General features: G+C 36.9%; 2 long non-coding RNA genes across 2 annotated transcripts in view; both read left to right on the top strand.

Annotated features, from left to right (window-relative positions):
- Positions 1–16,894, top strand: part of LOC310631544 — a 394,516-nt gene that overhangs the window by 210,365 nt on the left and 167,257 nt on the right. The window lies entirely within an intron of this gene.
- On the top strand, positions 1,601–3,785 carry LOC310635385. The gene is made up of 3 exons (XR_014491395.1): positions 1,601–1,791; positions 3,311–3,372; positions 3,772–3,785. It is a non-coding gene; the product is annotated as an uncharacterized lncRNA (long non-coding RNA).

The raw sequence follows: 16,894 nt of genomic DNA, 5'->3' as shown, positions 1-16,894 counted from the left end.
TTGCTTATTCAAACACTACATTAGTCTGACCTTGCTTATCTTTTTGAGATGGATCAAAATTGGCTTGACCCATCTCAAATACCAGCAGCTATAGATGAAGATATGCACCTTATTCAATAATTCATCATAAACTGTTTCTATGGAGTTTATATACTACCTTTTCCCAACTTTGGGAATTACATACTGTAAATTTTTCAGATATGCCTGTTTTATTAAAGCTTAGTTTAAACATTGAATATTTAATTTTGTACAATACTATAAATACCTAAGCAAATATTAAAATCAGCCTTAATCATAAATCCTAAGTGGTTTAGATTTCTAAATAAATGGCTTTCTGTGAACTGAGTTTAAACTTTCAAACAAATTGAGTTTTACTAAATGTATTATTTATTTATTTAACATATGCTTATTTGCTGCACCCAGATTGGTTGCCATTACTTTTCTCCATTGTCTTACAGCACTTAAGCATGCATTTTGAATAGAACTTCTAATGTGCGATTCAGTTTTTCTTTAAGAAGCATCATTAGTTTTCGTAAGTTCAAAATAGACAGAAGTTGAGTTAAGCAGGGTCATTTCTGCTATTTAGCAGCACCAAACATAATAATAGTCGGATATACAATAAAGGAAAGTAATTCTTTATCATTAATATTTTAAAAAATGATTATGCCTTTTTAATTGTTAAAATATTGCTTGGAATGTTTTTTTACCACAATATTTACTTGGCAAGTGAAAGTAACTTCTCTATCTGAAGTACCTTACAACACTGTCTTGTATTGTTTACAAAGCCCTATTGAGCTTAATGGGGTTTAATAGCAGGTAAATGGGGTAAAGGATGGTAGTTTTAATTAATCTAATTAACTGATTAATTTTATATTTTAATTAAATCACTTTAAATGAAGATGATACAGTTGATTTTAAACAAAGGAGAATTTTAGAATGATTTTTTTAAAATACTCATTGTAATTTTCCATAATTTCACACATATTGCATTAAATAATTCCAGGTGTCCTTGTGCTATTAATTTACATCTGCTTATTAGGATGTTAATTCTGTTATTGTTATACTAAGAGTACTTATGGGAAATTTGATCTGCCACCTTAACCAAGAAATAATGTTTTAATCAAAGATGCTGATGGAGCCAGAAACAGGCTTTTCCTGTGATTGCCTTGGCTCTTGGTTTGTTTGACTGAAGAATTGGTAGGTTGTCCTATTCCAGAAAACTCTAGACATTTTCGAAAACCTTGCTACCTTATATCCAAGGTGATTCTAGCCTCCCGCTTGGAAAAGGCATTTTTGATCATTTTCAGAGGACTGTTCAGCCTATCAGAGAACTATGCAGCCTCTGAAGGCCACCAATGACGTGGTAGAACAATATGGCTAAAAATTGTTAGCCAACCTATTCCATTGATTGACAGCTCTTATTGTTGGGAAATTTCTCATAATATTTAAAATGAATCTTCCTTGTAGATTCAACCTACTGGTTGTCCTCTAAAACAATAGGAAGCAAGTCCATTCCCTCTTCTGAAAACTGAACATATCAATTTCTCTCTCTCTCTCTCTCTCTCTCTCTCTCTCTCTCTCTCTCTCTCTCTCTTTTTAAAAAAGTACTCACAGAATTTCATTTCCATTATTGTCATCCTCTGAACTTGATTCAGGTTGTTGGTGTCATTAGATTGCAATGCTCAAAACTGTATAATGTACACTATTCCAAGTGAGAGAATAAAACAGCTACCTGATTTTTGTCTTCATTCTTTTTGTCATTTTAGCAACTGCATCATGTTGCTGACTCAAGTAATGATCTCTCAGACTATCTGGATCCATTTCACATGTATTCCTGCTAAACTAGGTTCCCTTCCCCAACCCCAAATCCTACAGTATTGGCTTTCTTTTTTTTTCTTATGATTTTAACCTGAGTGTTGCAGCCTACTATTCCATTGCATGTATATTTGTCTTTCAAAGTGTTAGCCATTCTTCCTAGTGTTGTCTCCTTTGCAAATCAGATAACCATCTCTCAACCCCTTTTATTATTAATAAAAATATTGACTAGCACAAGGTCCTCAACAGAATCCTCTGGTACTCCATGTGATACTATATTCCAATCTGAGGTTGAACGGTTTATAAATGTACTGAATGTAGCAGCCAGCCAGTAATGATTCCAATAAATTTTTAGTTAGCAGTTAATAGTCTGTCATGATGTCCTCATTAATAAAATGGTAAAATATTGGATGAATGAATACGTTTAAGTAAATATGTTTCCTATTGACTTTCAGATTCTATAACTGCTTTTATATGCCAAAGAGATTTAAACTCCTCCTCCTTCTTCACGTTTAATTAGTACATTAAAAAGTGCCTGTCAATATAAGTTTATATGGTATATATCAGTGGTGGGATTCAGCCGTTTTGCACCAGTTTGGCAGAACCAGTAGCTAATTTTTTGTTGCCCAGGCCTAGAACGGACTTCTGGAAGCAGCATCCACACAGAGAACTGGTTGTTCACATATCTGAATCCCACCGCTGGTATATATGTGCTCTGGTTTACTTTTTGTGTCATATAAATTAGGAAACTCTTATGCAAAGCCCATTCGGTTTCTGTGTTTCTGAAAACATAACTTTTAAAACTTTATGAATAAGCACTTTTAAATTACAGCCATGCTCAGAAGCAATAGCAATAGCACTTAGACTTATATACCACTCTGTAAGCCCTTTATAGAGTTATCATATTGCACCCAACAATCCGGGCCCTCATTTTATCAACCTCAGAGGGATGGAAGGCTGAGTCAGCTTTGAGCTGGTGAAGGTTGAACTCCTGGCAGTGAGCTGAATTAGCCTGCAATACTGCACTCTATGTTATTGGTAAAGCATATGGGTATATATGGGTATACCATGAGGTATCCTTAGTCAAGAAGCTAACTTCTTTTTCATTTCCTAGCAATTAGGCCTTTAAAATTGGAGGAGTATATGGGACTATAGTACTGCTTGTCATTCAACTATTCATTTGGATGACTAAAAACCTCTCAATAACTAAAAGCTCCCATAGGTCTGATTCCAAAGCATTACTTGTCAATTGGGAAGAGTTTCAATGCCACAATTACTAATAATTGGAAATGGAACAGCAGGAAGAAAAATAAAGTAGCTCTTTAGAGACCCAATTTGAGACAAGGGATATCCTCTTGAGAGACGTAAGTGAATGTCAAATGTGGCACAGCTGCAGTCTTAACTTTCAGACGGAACATCAAGAACTGACTGGGTTTCTTTTCTTTTTCTTTTTTTCTTTCTTTTCTTTTTTTTTGATAAATATCAAATGCTGCAGAACAATTCAAAGAGAGCCAAAGAGGGACATAAACTGTACTTGGAAAAAGCAGAAGAAAATGGGTATTTTATTTTCATGATTTCAGGCAAAGCATTAATGTAAAATTAAAATTTTGTTTGGTACACACGATAATTCAGTGAGTTACACTTTTCTTTCAGAAATACTTTTCAGTATAAATATTCAATAGTCTTAAAGAATGAGAAAACAACAAAAAATAACTTAAAGGTATAGGGTGTAAGATCATGTGGAGGTCAATAAGGTAGTCAGTAGTCAACACAAACTCCACTATAGATTTAGGTAGCATTGCATTTCGTTTGCCTCCAAGGATTTTGGTTTGTATATTTATCTAGTGTTATTTACAACCTTTTAAGCAGGAATATCAAAATACTTTACTTAATTTTCTCATTCCAGTTTGTCCCAGTGAATATTTTGGTTTTCGTCCTGCTTTTCGTCCCCTTTAGGCAACAAGTTCTGAATGCAGTATTGCTGGAAGATAAAAACATGATTCACTACAGAATTAAAAAAAATGATTTAATTCACTAAATTGTCCTGAGTGCTATACTTACTTAATATGTCCAATATATTTAAATTGATTTGTTTCCATGTAATTATGATTAAACTAGCTTGAAACTCTGTTTTAGCCAGCCGTACCAACAGGCTGAAGAACAGCTTTTATCCATGGGCTGTTAGGCTTTTGAACGGGATATAATTTTATAAACTTTATGCATGATTGACTTGCGAGGCTGGGGTGTTGTGCAATTAGCTCACATGGTGTAATAAGATGGAAGGTTTGTGTCACTGTAAGTTGGGGGTGGGGGCATGAAGGGAGGCTCAGCCAATCTCAATGTATACATGGTTGTACTTTGACAATAAAGGTTCATTCATTCATTTTAGATCATTGCCAAATTGACCTATCAACTAGGGCTAAAATCCAATCAAATATATCTCATAGTACAATATTTATGCATGCATACTTAAAGGCAGAGCCATCCCAAGAGACAAGAGTATAAAATAATGTTTTTCTATACATTTTAAGATGCTACTTTGTCAGCAGCTTCAAAGAAAGATTCAATTAGCACAAAATATATAGGACAAAACTGAACTGGCCACAAATCAGTATTTCAGTTTCAATGGCAAGCATTATAATAGTACATCTGCAGACAGACTTGATACTGTATACATTTTTGTTGACCAGCAGCAGGGAACAGTCCAAGAGTGCTGTTATTGATTGCTAAATTGAGTTGTCTGAAGCAATTAATTGAATCAACCTAATAATAGAACTGGTCTTTCAAGTGCCATTAAATTCATTGAAACCTTCTCCCAGGCAAGTGGATATAGATTTAGGAAATTCATCACTTAATCAAATCATTACATTTAGTTAAATTATTTTAAACAATTTTAATAATTTTAAATATTTATTTTTTTATAAATATTTTCTGTAAGGATAGCTTTGATCCACCTCACTGGACCTGGGTGTCTACAAATTATTGTCTTGGCTGAAGAAAATATTTGCTTTTGTGACTCCATAGAACTATAGAAAGGTTGGTTTAATTTTTCTTGAGATGACCTCATGACACTTTCAGTCTCAATGGATATCTTTACTCTGACAAGGATAACAGAGATGGCTTTAAACCAAGTATTTAGAGGAAAAAATATAGCCAAAGCTATTCAACCTATCATTTCCTTTCAGAGAGATCATTTCCTCTTGGCACCAAGCATTTGCTTTTATCGCTCAGCAAAAATGTTGTCTAACCACTGTATACAAACTGAAATATGGATTATGGAATTCAGGAGATCATTTGGTTTGGGGTTTTGCTTTTGTTTTTGTTTCAAAAAGATGTTTTTCTTTTAAAAAAGAAGCATTTGTTCATTCATAGATTTACCACATACACGCACAAATGAGTAAACACATTAGGAGGAAAAGTGAAATGTTGAAACAGTAGACAAGAAGTTTGTAGTTCACATTCTGGGAAACAAATGGTTATTTTGTGCATCCATTTTTCAGTTTCAGTTTGTCAATGAAATTCAATGACTGGTTTATAGAAGAGATATACAGTATGTGTGTGCAGGCAAATGCCTGCTCATTGGACTATAAACTGCCCAAAAGCTCTTTACTCAAGATCAATTTAATGTGTTACTATAATAAAATATGTCTTAGTAAGGTCACTAGAAACTGCCAAGCATTTTTGTCAAGGATTTTTTATTTTATCACAAACTTATTAGTTCTGAATGCAAGCAGGGAAAAATAAATGAATTCATATGATATGTTTCTGAGTATGTACATATTTTTCTTTATGCTTATTTAAGATTGACAATATGCCATTTAGCATATAACTTTATATAAACAAGTGATACTTTGTATCAGATGCATAATTTTATGAAAATGTTGCTTTCTCCTGTATATAAGAAAGCTAATCTATTTGAAAAAACTACATTCATACAGAAAAATATTATTGGTCTCTTGGAAATATTGCCTAATAGAGTAAACCAAACCGTTGCTTCCTACTTCTTTCTTATCTTCCTGCATAGTTGTTCAGTCCACTTTCTACTACACAGGGAGAGAATATATAATTAGCTACATTCCAGTTAGTTTTGTACCTGCCAAAAAATCTTGGCAAAGTAAAGTTGCTTCAGTAGAAATGTATCGACTGACAAGCAAATTCATTCTGAAAATTCATTTCTCATGGAGGGTCATGTAATAGAATATTTGGAATAGAATGTGCTATACGAGTTTCTTTTCTTCACAGCATCTCTTTGAAAAACAGACACAAGAAGGCCCAAGAAGTCAATAATATGGAAGAGATTTTCTTTATGAAACTCTAGTGACAGCTATATACCTTGACCCTTTATTTCATCAGCTGAACTCGCCTCGTATTTGAGAGATATGGCTAAGCAGAATATTTGGCATATAGATTCATAAATATTTAATAAATATTATTCCATACACAATACGGAATATTATAGATATTTCTGCAAATATGTAGTATCTTTCCATGTATGCCTTACCATCCATAAATATTGAATCAAACATCGTGCCAAAGCTATATGCGTGATACTTGTCTAACCAAGACATCAATAATTATATCCAGTTAGTATTATTAAATGTTGCTGAAAGAGCCATCATAGCTCCTATGGGATCAGAATTTTGTACTTGATTAATGCAATAAACAAATTCATACCACAGTTTTAAGATTTCTTGGAAGCTTCCTCTGACCAGAGGCTTACTCTAATCATATACATGTGTTCCTAAACACAATGATGCCAGGATGATTAAATATATATTGCAAATTACAGTACAAACTCTATTAATTCATACTTGCATGCACTTAAGTATGAAAAGGATGGAGTTTATATCATGATGTTATTCATTCACTTGTATTCCACCTTTATTATTTTTACACGTAACTCAAGGGGTAAACGTAGCCAACATACTTCCTCCTCCTGTTTTCCCCACAACTACCCTGTGAGATCGGTTGAACTGAGGAAGAGTGATTGGCCCATGGTCACTCAGCTAGCTATGGCTGAGGCAGGACTTGAACTCATAGCCTCTTGCTTTCTAGTTTGGTCTAGTGCCTTAACCACTAGACCAAACTGGTTCAGGTTTCATTTCCTTCTCCCTGTGCAATTGCCCACAATGCTAATGGCAAAATATTTTCTGATGGACATGCATTAATAATGACTGTGCATAGAATTTTGTTCAAATGGTGAACTGTATAACTAAATTTCTGTTTATGAAAATTAATACAGTTTTGCCTTCTTACCAAATCACTTTTCTTATTTAAAATTTCAGAGCTCCCCCCCCCAAAATATTTTCATACTGAAAATAGACATTCGTTGTATCAGAGAAACACAAAAGCCAAAACACCTGTTGGGATATTAAGATTAATTATAAAGTAGTTAGAATATAACAATACTAAACACATAAAGTATCACTATAAGAGAATTAACCATAAGCATTTTAGTCCAAACAAAGAAAGACTTAATGAAATCACTTCAACTTAAATATGCTGTGGTTAAAGCATGGAATAGCAGGGTTGAAATCCCCATCCAGAACTGTGATGGGGCAATTGCTATAATTCAGCATGAGCTAAAATCGAGTTTGGGAAGATAAAATGAATATGAAAAGCAGGGGGAAAAAATATTTGGATCTTTCCATCTTTCACATTTTCCATTCCATAGTCCCATCACCTTCATGGGTTCCAGTCTTGAAATGTAGATACTTACAAGGAGAATCAAGTGGAATGGCTCATTTGCTGCAGCCAACTCACAGCTGACAATTCACAGCTGTCAACTTGCCATGGTCAACTCACTGCAGCCAGCACGCCATGGCCAACTCACTGTAGGACAACTTACTGTGGGATAATTCAACAATTTTATTTAATTATTTAAAGTAATTTAAAAATGATTTTAATTTTGTCATTTACATTTCATTTTGTCCCTCCTTTTGCATCCTTTCTTTAATGATTCTATTCCACCATTTCTTAGATATTATGTAACTTTTGTCCTGCAGCAAGTTGTCCTGCGGTGAGTTGGCTGTGGCGAATTGTCCCATGAAGAGTTGGCAGCAGTGAGTTGGCCAAGGCAAGTTGGCTGTGGCAAGTGAGCCATGGCGAGAGGCAGAATGAAGTGAGACTTCCCATAAAATTAGGAATGGACTGTGTAAAGATTTGCCTCAGTTTCAAATAAGTGCTATAAAGCTAGTAATAAATCAGCCTCCAGACCTTATAATGTCATAAAACAGGTAAGCTGGAAATTGATTCCAAAGACCTTTGAGAAACTGTGGGATATAATACAATGTATAAAGGGAGAAAAAACAAAAACCAATGTAATGTGGAAATTAAAGTGCCAGGCTAGAAAAAAGAAATGGGTACAAATCCCCATTAAACCACAAAGTTGGAGAAAAGCCAGTGACTATATCACAGGATTGTTATGAGGATAAAAAGTTAAGACTATTATTTGAAAAATATTATATATTCACTTCTTTTAATAGAAGAGTGATCCCATGAGTGTTACCTGAAACTCATATAAAGCATTGTGGTTCTCTTAAAAATCTTTAAAATGCTGGAATTTTGAATAGGATGAATCTCATTGAACTTCTTTGTGGCCCAGAATTTCCTTTAAATTTCCTGTGGCAGGCAATTGGGATTAACCATGAAAAGAACTGAAAAGAGCCAATGCATATTACTAAATTTACACTTTTCTAAATTGTGTTAATAAAGATGAAAAAAATATGCATTATTATTACCAAATGATAATGCTCAATTAGTCTGTCCTAGTTGAAAGGATTGAGATTTCTTTGGGTTGAAAAGAAGATCTTGAGAAAATGTCCCAAAAACTTTTCATAATGGATATTGATATTGATATATTATTGAATCTGTACTTTTTAAGGCATAAAATTATGTAATCTAAGAAATTGTTGGTAACTGTTTAGTTGCTGGGAAACTAAAGCATTTCATTAGATCAGTCATATTTAAAAGTGTGAGAAACTGTTGTGCCTGAAAACCTAATAAGAAAGAGTTTTGTAAATCCCACAGCAAATTACACATTTACTGAAATCTGATGATTTTAGATGAGAGTTCTTAGCTGATTTTCTTTGTCTCTACAGCTGTTCTGGATAGAAACTGAATTTGTTCTGGATAGAAAAAGTGAATATAGATGTTTTAGAATATACATATGTGTGTGAGAGAGAATATGCCTTCATTATCTCTTTTGTTTTCAGTTTTAATTACATTTCTTCTTAACTCTGAATTTTTTATGCTTTTTAAAAGCTTTTCACATCTTGTTTTCTTGTGAAAAATAGAAAGGGGAAAAGGGGTAAGGAAGTTACCATGAACTTTATAGTAGAAAGAGTGGATTTAAAAAATGAAATGTTCAATCAATTAATTCAGTGGACTTGATTGGCTTCATAAATACAGAGATAATAGCCATACATTCTCCACAATGATTCTATGCCAACATAACAAGGAATTTGTATATTTGCCATAAGAAATATAAAAGCATTGTAATGAGAGAAATGTCTGTATGGAACATTCAGTATGCATGGTAGAGTATGATCACTTAATTATGAAAGGAATATATACAGAATAACTTTATTAATACACAATTGATTCCAGGTTCTATGGGAATGTAAATAGCTAGATAAGAATATGGGAACGGGAAGAAATTAAATATCTACTAAGCAAAACACAGAGATTAAATTTGAAGATTTAGGGGAACCAAACCATGCAGATGGCATATGGGACAGATGCCTTGCACCTTGCAACCTTTTATAGACAAGAGGGGGGAAAAAACAGACACTCCTCTCCCCATCTTCTTTCTATAGTATAAATTCCTCCTTTGATTCTTCAAGTGGTCTTGAATACATTTTAGCACTATATCTACATCAGGAATAATCAAAACATTTGTCACGTTTTTTCTTAACCCTGGTTTCCAAACCTACTTCAAAATCTGGATTTGGATGGTGGAAAAAAGTGGAAGAGCAATTTGTTTATGCTTATTCATCAAAAATAGTTTTGGTGGAGAGATAACAGCAAAAACTAGCAAGAAAATCAAATGAGAACATCCAGCACAGATGGAAGAAGAAGAGAAGGTATTAAAATGACAGACTTCCAGATTGTAACCTATAGATTTTACAGGGTATGAACTGTGACATGAAAGCTGAATGTGCTGTATTGGTGCACTTCCACTAGTTCTTAATCCAAGTCACGTATGTGTTCCCTGGGATAATTATTCTTCATATATTTGCTCTGTGATCAGATGCTGCATTCTGTACGTGAAAATCCCAAGCGGTATGTTCTTCAAGAGAATGATTCTTAAGACAGCCTTATCAGAAACAAGTGCAACCATCATTATGATTGTCAGGATCACTGAAATTAATTGCAACTACCAGAGTGATGGAGCTTAAAATAGCATGAGCTGTTGATGACCCAAAAAACCACTCACAGCATGTCCAAGCTAGTATTTGGCAGAGCACATGCAGCTTAAAAAAAGAACATAACCCTTTAGGTTCATACAAGCAATTAAACATTTTGTGGAAATGTCACACCATAAGTAGGAAAAGAACTTTCAATTGTTTATAAAGCATTTTCTTCCAGTTAGTGAGACAGATTTTAATTTTTACCTGCTTTTTTCCCCTCCTTGAAAGAGCCAGATAAGCTTACATTTTAGAGGACAGCTGTTCAATTAAAAAACAATAATTCTTGCCAAGACAGACCCCATGATTCTTATGGTGGAGTGGGGGAGTATGAGTAAATGCCAGTCAGCTTAGCAGTATTTAAAGATATGTAAGGAACTTAGCTTGGAAGCTCTGCTGACGATGTAAAACTTGGAGATATTTCCAGAAGTGTCTGTCAGACAAAGTGTAAAAATAATCAGAGGCTGATGACATCAGTTAATGAGACTTTCACTGGAAGGCTGAAGCATACAACGGGGCAGAAAATAAAATAGGCTTCATTGTTGCCTTTTTATTGATCAATAAATTAAAAACAAGGAAAGTGCTACTCCAAAATGTGATATACCACACAGTTTTGTTGTTGTTGTTAGCTGCGAAGTCGTGTCCGACCCATCGCGACCCTATGGACAACATTCCTCCAGGCCTTCCTGTCCTCTACCATCTTCTGGAGTCCATTTAAGCTCACGCCTACTGCTTCAGTGACTCCATCCAGCCACCTCATTCTCTGTCGTCCCCTTCTTCTCTTGCCCTCAATCTTTCCCAGCATTAGGCTCTTCTCCAGTGAGTCCTTCCTTCTCATTAGGTGGCCAAAGTATTTGAGTTTTAGCTTCAGGATCTGGCCTTCTAAAGAGCAGTCAGGATTGATCTCCTCTAGGACTGACCGATTTGATCGCCTTGCAGTCCAAGGGACTCGCAGGAGTCTTCTCCAGCACCACAGTTCAAAGGCCTCAATTCTTTGGCGCTCAGCCTTTCTTATGGTCCAACTTTCACTGCCATACATTGCAACTGGGAAGACCATAGCCTTGACTATACGCACTTTTGTTGACAGGGTGATGTCTCTGCTTTTTAGTGTGCTGTCTAGATTTGCCATGGCTTTCCTCCCGAGGAGCAAGCGTCTTTTAATTTCTTGGCTACAGTCCCCATCTGCAGTGATCTTGGAGCCCAGGAAAATAAAATCTGTCACTACCTCCATTTCTTCCCCATCTATTTGCCAGGAACTGAGAGGGCCAGATGCCATGATCTTGGTTTTCTTAATGTTAAGTTTCAACCCAAGTTTTGCACTCTCCTGCTTCACCCGCAACAAGAGGCTCTTTAGTTCTTCTTCACTTTCTGCCATTAGAGTGGTATCATCTGCGTATCTTAGGTTGTTGATATTTCTTCCGGCAATCTTAATTCCAACTTTTGAATCATCTAGCCCTGCCTTTCTCATGATGTGCTCTGCATATAAGTTAAATAGGCAGGGCGAAAGTATACAGCCTTGCCGGACTCCTTTCCCAATTTTGAACCAATCAGTGGTTCCATGTCCAGTTCTCACTGTTGCTTCTTGACCCGCATATAAGTTTTTCAAGAGACAAATAAGATGGTCTGGTACTCCCATCTCTTTAAGAACTTGCCACAGTTTGTTATGATCCACACAATCAAAGGCTTTAGCATAGTCAATGAAGCAGAAGTAGATGTTTTTCTGGAACTCCCTAGCTTTCTCCATGATCCAGCGTATGTTGGCAATTTGATCTCTAGTTCCTCTGCCTCTTCGAAATCCTGCCTGTACTTCTGGTAGTTCTCGATCCACATACTGCTGAAGTCTAGCTTGTAGGATTTTAAGCATGACTTTACTAGCATGAGAAATGAGTGCAATGGTGCGATAGTTTGAACATTCTTTGGCACTGCCCTTCTTTGGAATTGGGATGTAAACTGATCTTTTCCAATCCTGTGGCCACTGTTGAGTTTTCCAAATTTGCTGGCAGATTGAGTGTAGCACTTTTACTGCACTGTCTTTTAAGATTTTGAACAGCTCAGCTGGAATACTGTCACCTCCACTAGCTTTGTTGTTGCTCAGCTTTTCTAAGGCCCACTTCACTTCACATTCTAGGATGTCTGGCTCGAGGTCAGTGACCAACTCATTGTGATTATCTGGGACGTTAAGCTCATTCTTGTATAGTTCTTCTGTGTAATTTTGCCACCTCTTCTTAATCTCTTCTGCCTCTGTTAGGTCCCTACCATTTTGGTCCTTTATCATGCCCATTTTTGCATTAAACGTTCCCTTCATCTCTCCAATTTTCTTGAAAAGATCTCTGGTCCTCCCTATTCTATTGTTTTCTTCTATTTCTTTGCACTGTTCATTTAAGAAGGCATTCTTATCTCTTCTAGCTATTCTCTGGAATTCTGCATTCAATTGGGCATATCTATGTTTTTCTCCCTTGCCTTTCGCTTCCCTCCTTTCCTCAGCTATTTGCAAAGCTTCCTCAGACAGCCATTTTGCTTTCTTGCATTTCTTTTTCTTTGGGATGGTTTTGGTTGCTACCTGTTGTACAATGTCGCGAACCTCTGTCCATAGTTCTTCAGGCACTCTGTCTATCAGATCTAATTCCTTAAATCTATTTGTCACCTCTACTGTATATTCAACAGGGATATGATTTAATTCATACCTGACTGGCCTAGTGCTTTTCCCTACTTTCTTCAGTTTAAGCCTAAACTTTGCAAGGAGAAGCTCATGGTCTGAGCCACAGTCAGCTCCTGGTCTTGTTTTTACTGACTGTATGGAGCTTCTCCATCTTTGGCTGCAGAGCATATAGTCAATCTGATTTCTGTGTTGACCGTCTGGTGATGTCCATGTGTAGAGCCGTCTCTTGGGTTGTTGGAAAAGAGTGTTTGCTATGACCATCGTATTCTCTTGACAAAATTCTATCAGCCTGTGCCCTGCTTCATTTTGTACTCCAAGGCCAAACTTGCCTGTTATTCCGCTTATCTTTTGGCTTCCTACTTTAGCATTCCAATCCCCCATGATGATAAGGACATCATTTTTGGGTGTTAGTTCTATAAGGTGCTGTAGGGCTTCATAGAACCGGTCAATTTCATCCTCTTCAGCACTGGTGGTTGGGGCATAGACTTGGACTACTGTGATATTGAATGGTTTGCCTTGGATTCGAACTGAGATCATTCTGTCATTTTGAGGATTGTATCCTAGTATTGCTTTTCCTACTCTTTTATTGACTATGAAGGCTACTCCATTTCTTCTGAGGGATTCTTGTCCGCAGTAGTATACCTGATGGTCATCTGAATTAAATTCACCCATTCCTGTCCATTTTAGTTCGCTGATACCTAAGATGTCGATGTTCAGTCTTGTCATCTCTTGTTTCACCACGTCCAGCTTTCCTTGATTCATGGATCTTACATTCCAGGTTCCTATGGAGAAAAAATCTTTACAGCATCGGACTTTCCTTTCACCACCAGACACATCCACAGCTGAGCGTCCTTTCGGCTTTGGCCCAGTCGCTTCATTCTTTCTGGCGCTACTAGTACTAGCCCTCTGCTCTTCCCCAGTAGCATATTGGACACCTTCCGACCTGAGGGGCTCATCTTCCAGCGTCATATCGTTTTGCCTTTTGGTACTGTCCATAGGGTTTTCATGGCAAAGATACTGGAGTGGGTTGCCATTTCCTTCTCCAGTGGATCACGTTTTGTCAGAACTCTCGGCTATGACCTGTCCGTCTTGGGTGGCCCTGCACGGCATAGCTCATAGCTTCATTGAATTACGCAAGCCCCTTCGCCACGACAAGGCAGTAATCCATGAAGGGGACCACACAGTTTATACACTTATTTAAAACATTAATCAAAACTCTGAAATCCTAAAAAATGAGATCACAACCTTGTTTGTGTGAGGTATTCTATATGTGTTTGATGGAAAGTGCCATAGACTACTATACAGGATGAACGTGAAAGTTCTCAAAACAGAAAAGAAGCATGTCCAGAAAACATATATATAAAGTTCCACCTACTTCTTTTTCTTAAGATGGGATTCATATTATTCCCATGTACTATAAACAACCAAGGGTGGCGGGGGCGGGGGGGACAGGGAGCAAGTGACAAAATATCTTTCCTGACATCAGGACAATGTTGAATACTAAATATAGAATACTAAGATTTGTATTGTGATGTTGCAGTTTTTGTCTTAGACTATTTCTGTAGTTTGCATTAAATGCAAATGCCATCCATCCCTTCCATCTTTTCAGGATTTTTTAAAAAATCAACGGTAGTTAGGACAGGGCTAAAGTGTTGGTGAAAAAGCCAGGGAAATGTTGCAAATATGCACTTCCATGTCTCCTAAAGAATTGAAAGTCAGCTAGAATTTTCCCTACCAGGTAGGCTTTTGAGCTTTTCCTAGAATTACTGCCCTATATGTCAACCAATCTGAGTAATCTTCCATTTACATGATTACAGACCACTGAATACTGGGCTCCAGTCTTGTGGAATGAGTAGCCAGATTAAATTAGATAAAATGAAATTAAAATCCTGCAATGACAGCCAGTGGCAACAGGTAGGTAGCCAGAGAAGTGTGAGCAGGTTTAGATTTACTGTCCCTAGTTCGATCACTGATTCCAGTACCAATTGAAATCTTAAAAGTAAAGGTAAAGGTTCCCCCGCACATGTGTGCTAGTCGTTTCCAACTCTAGGGGCCAGTGCTCATCTCTGTTTCAAAGCCGAAGAGCCAGCGCTTGTCCGAGGACGTCTCTGTGGTCATGTGGCTGGCATGACTAGACACCAAAGGCACACGGAACGCTGTTACTTTCCCACCGTAGTGGTCCCTATTTTTCTACTTGCATTTTTACGTGCTTTCAAACTGCTAGGTTGGCAGAAGCTGGGACGAGTAACAGGCACTCACTCTGTTACGCAGCACTGGCTAGAAATCATTAGATTTTGTATGGACTTAGATTTCTATTTTCTTGTTCATTAATCATCAGAAAGCTACTAACTATAAAGACAATAGGGTCAAAAAGATAGCTTAGAGTAAATTGTCTCCTCATTTATTATAAAACTGCATGTCGCTCAGAGCAAATATTGGCGCCTAGTCCCTCAAGTGAGCAAACTTAACATTTAGGGAATGAGAGGTAGGTGAACCATGGTTCTGTCATGTGAGAGGAGGATGAGAAAGAGGACAAGTTTTTCAGCAGTGTTTCCACTTCATTTATACCCCACCTTTATTTTTTTTTAAAAAAACTCAAGGTAATGAGCATACATTATATACTTAATACTCCTTCCTCTTCCTCTTCCTCCCCCCCCCCCAGCAATCCTGTGAAGTCACCCAGCTAGCTTTAGGTGGGACTTGAACTTGGGATCTCCCAGTTTCTAGTTTGGTGCCTTAACCAGTAGACCAGTGATTCTCAACCTGTGGTCCACTAGGGGGCCATGATGTCATCATGGGGGGGGGTCTGCGAAGACTTGAAGAAACATTATAATTTAAACCTTAAGTCTTGGGGGTCCGTGGCTATGCTCCATGACCACAAAAGGTATTTAAAGGGAGTCCGTGGTGAAGAAAAGGTTGGGAATCACTACTCTAAACCAAACTGGCTCTACTTTCTAATAGGAAGTCTGTTAATAATGATAACTTCACCTTTGGGATTGCCCTCAGCGAAGTTGAATATTTGTGAGCAAAACAGAAAAGCTATGAAGAATTGAGAGTCAGCATTAGAATAGATTCCACCTTTTTTTGTCAAAGCACTAAACGTTTGATAGTACCTAACAGCTGGCATTCACTATTTAATGGTATGTAACATGTAGCAGGCAGCCTTTGACAAGACTTGACAGGTGACATCCAATAGCAGGTAATACATGATAGTATTTCGGTTGGCACTGAGTTTTGGAATGAGTAATTCAAACATAATCTCTTCCCATTTGTAAAACCCTTACCAATTATATAAAGTACAGTGCCTACTCAGAAGTTTACCACTGCTCAATTCATAGAGCCAGATTTTCCTACCCACAGTTGCCTGCTTCCTTCATTTTCCAACTGAATAGAAATGGGTAGCGCGTGCACTACACACACACACACACACACACACACACACAGACTAATCACAGCAAAGCCAATTTTTAACTTCTAATGTTCCTGAGAGCTTTCAATGCTGCTGGATATTATTATTTAGTTCTTCCAGAGAGAGAAATGAAAGGGACTCCAAAATCTCTAGCAGTGACAGAGATGGATGAGAATGTTTGAAAGTAGTGGCATTACTGCATGCCATAATTGTTTAGTAGACCATAATATAAATACTATACCCATTTGAAAAGATGAAATGTATCATCATTGGACCAACCAGTTATAGGTGGACAGACCTTGGATTTAAAAATCTTCTGTTTACATGATAAAAAGCACTGAACATTGGGCTACTAAGTTAAAATGGTTAAATTTTTCAAACCGAAGGGAATTAACCCAGTATTTGAAGCTTGTATGTACTCTTCAAACAAGCACTTCCCATAGGACTTCATTTACTGAATTAAAAACAGACTAGCTTTTAAAAATATGCTCCCTCCCCCCAAAATCATACTTTTCTTCTTCCCCAGTCTATAGCAGGGAAGAAGTGAATTTACTTCTAGCCACCAGAAAAAACAATCAAGGCAAGAGAGCAGGGGAAAGGAGG

This window comes from Vipera ursinii (assembly GCF_947247035.1).
Source record: "Vipera ursinii genome assembly, chromosome: 1".
Lineage (NCBI taxonomy): Eukaryota > Metazoa > Chordata > Lepidosauria > Squamata > Viperidae > Vipera > Vipera ursinii.
Note: the sequence above shows the minus strand (reverse complement) of the source record. Positions and strands in the feature narration are given on the sequence as shown.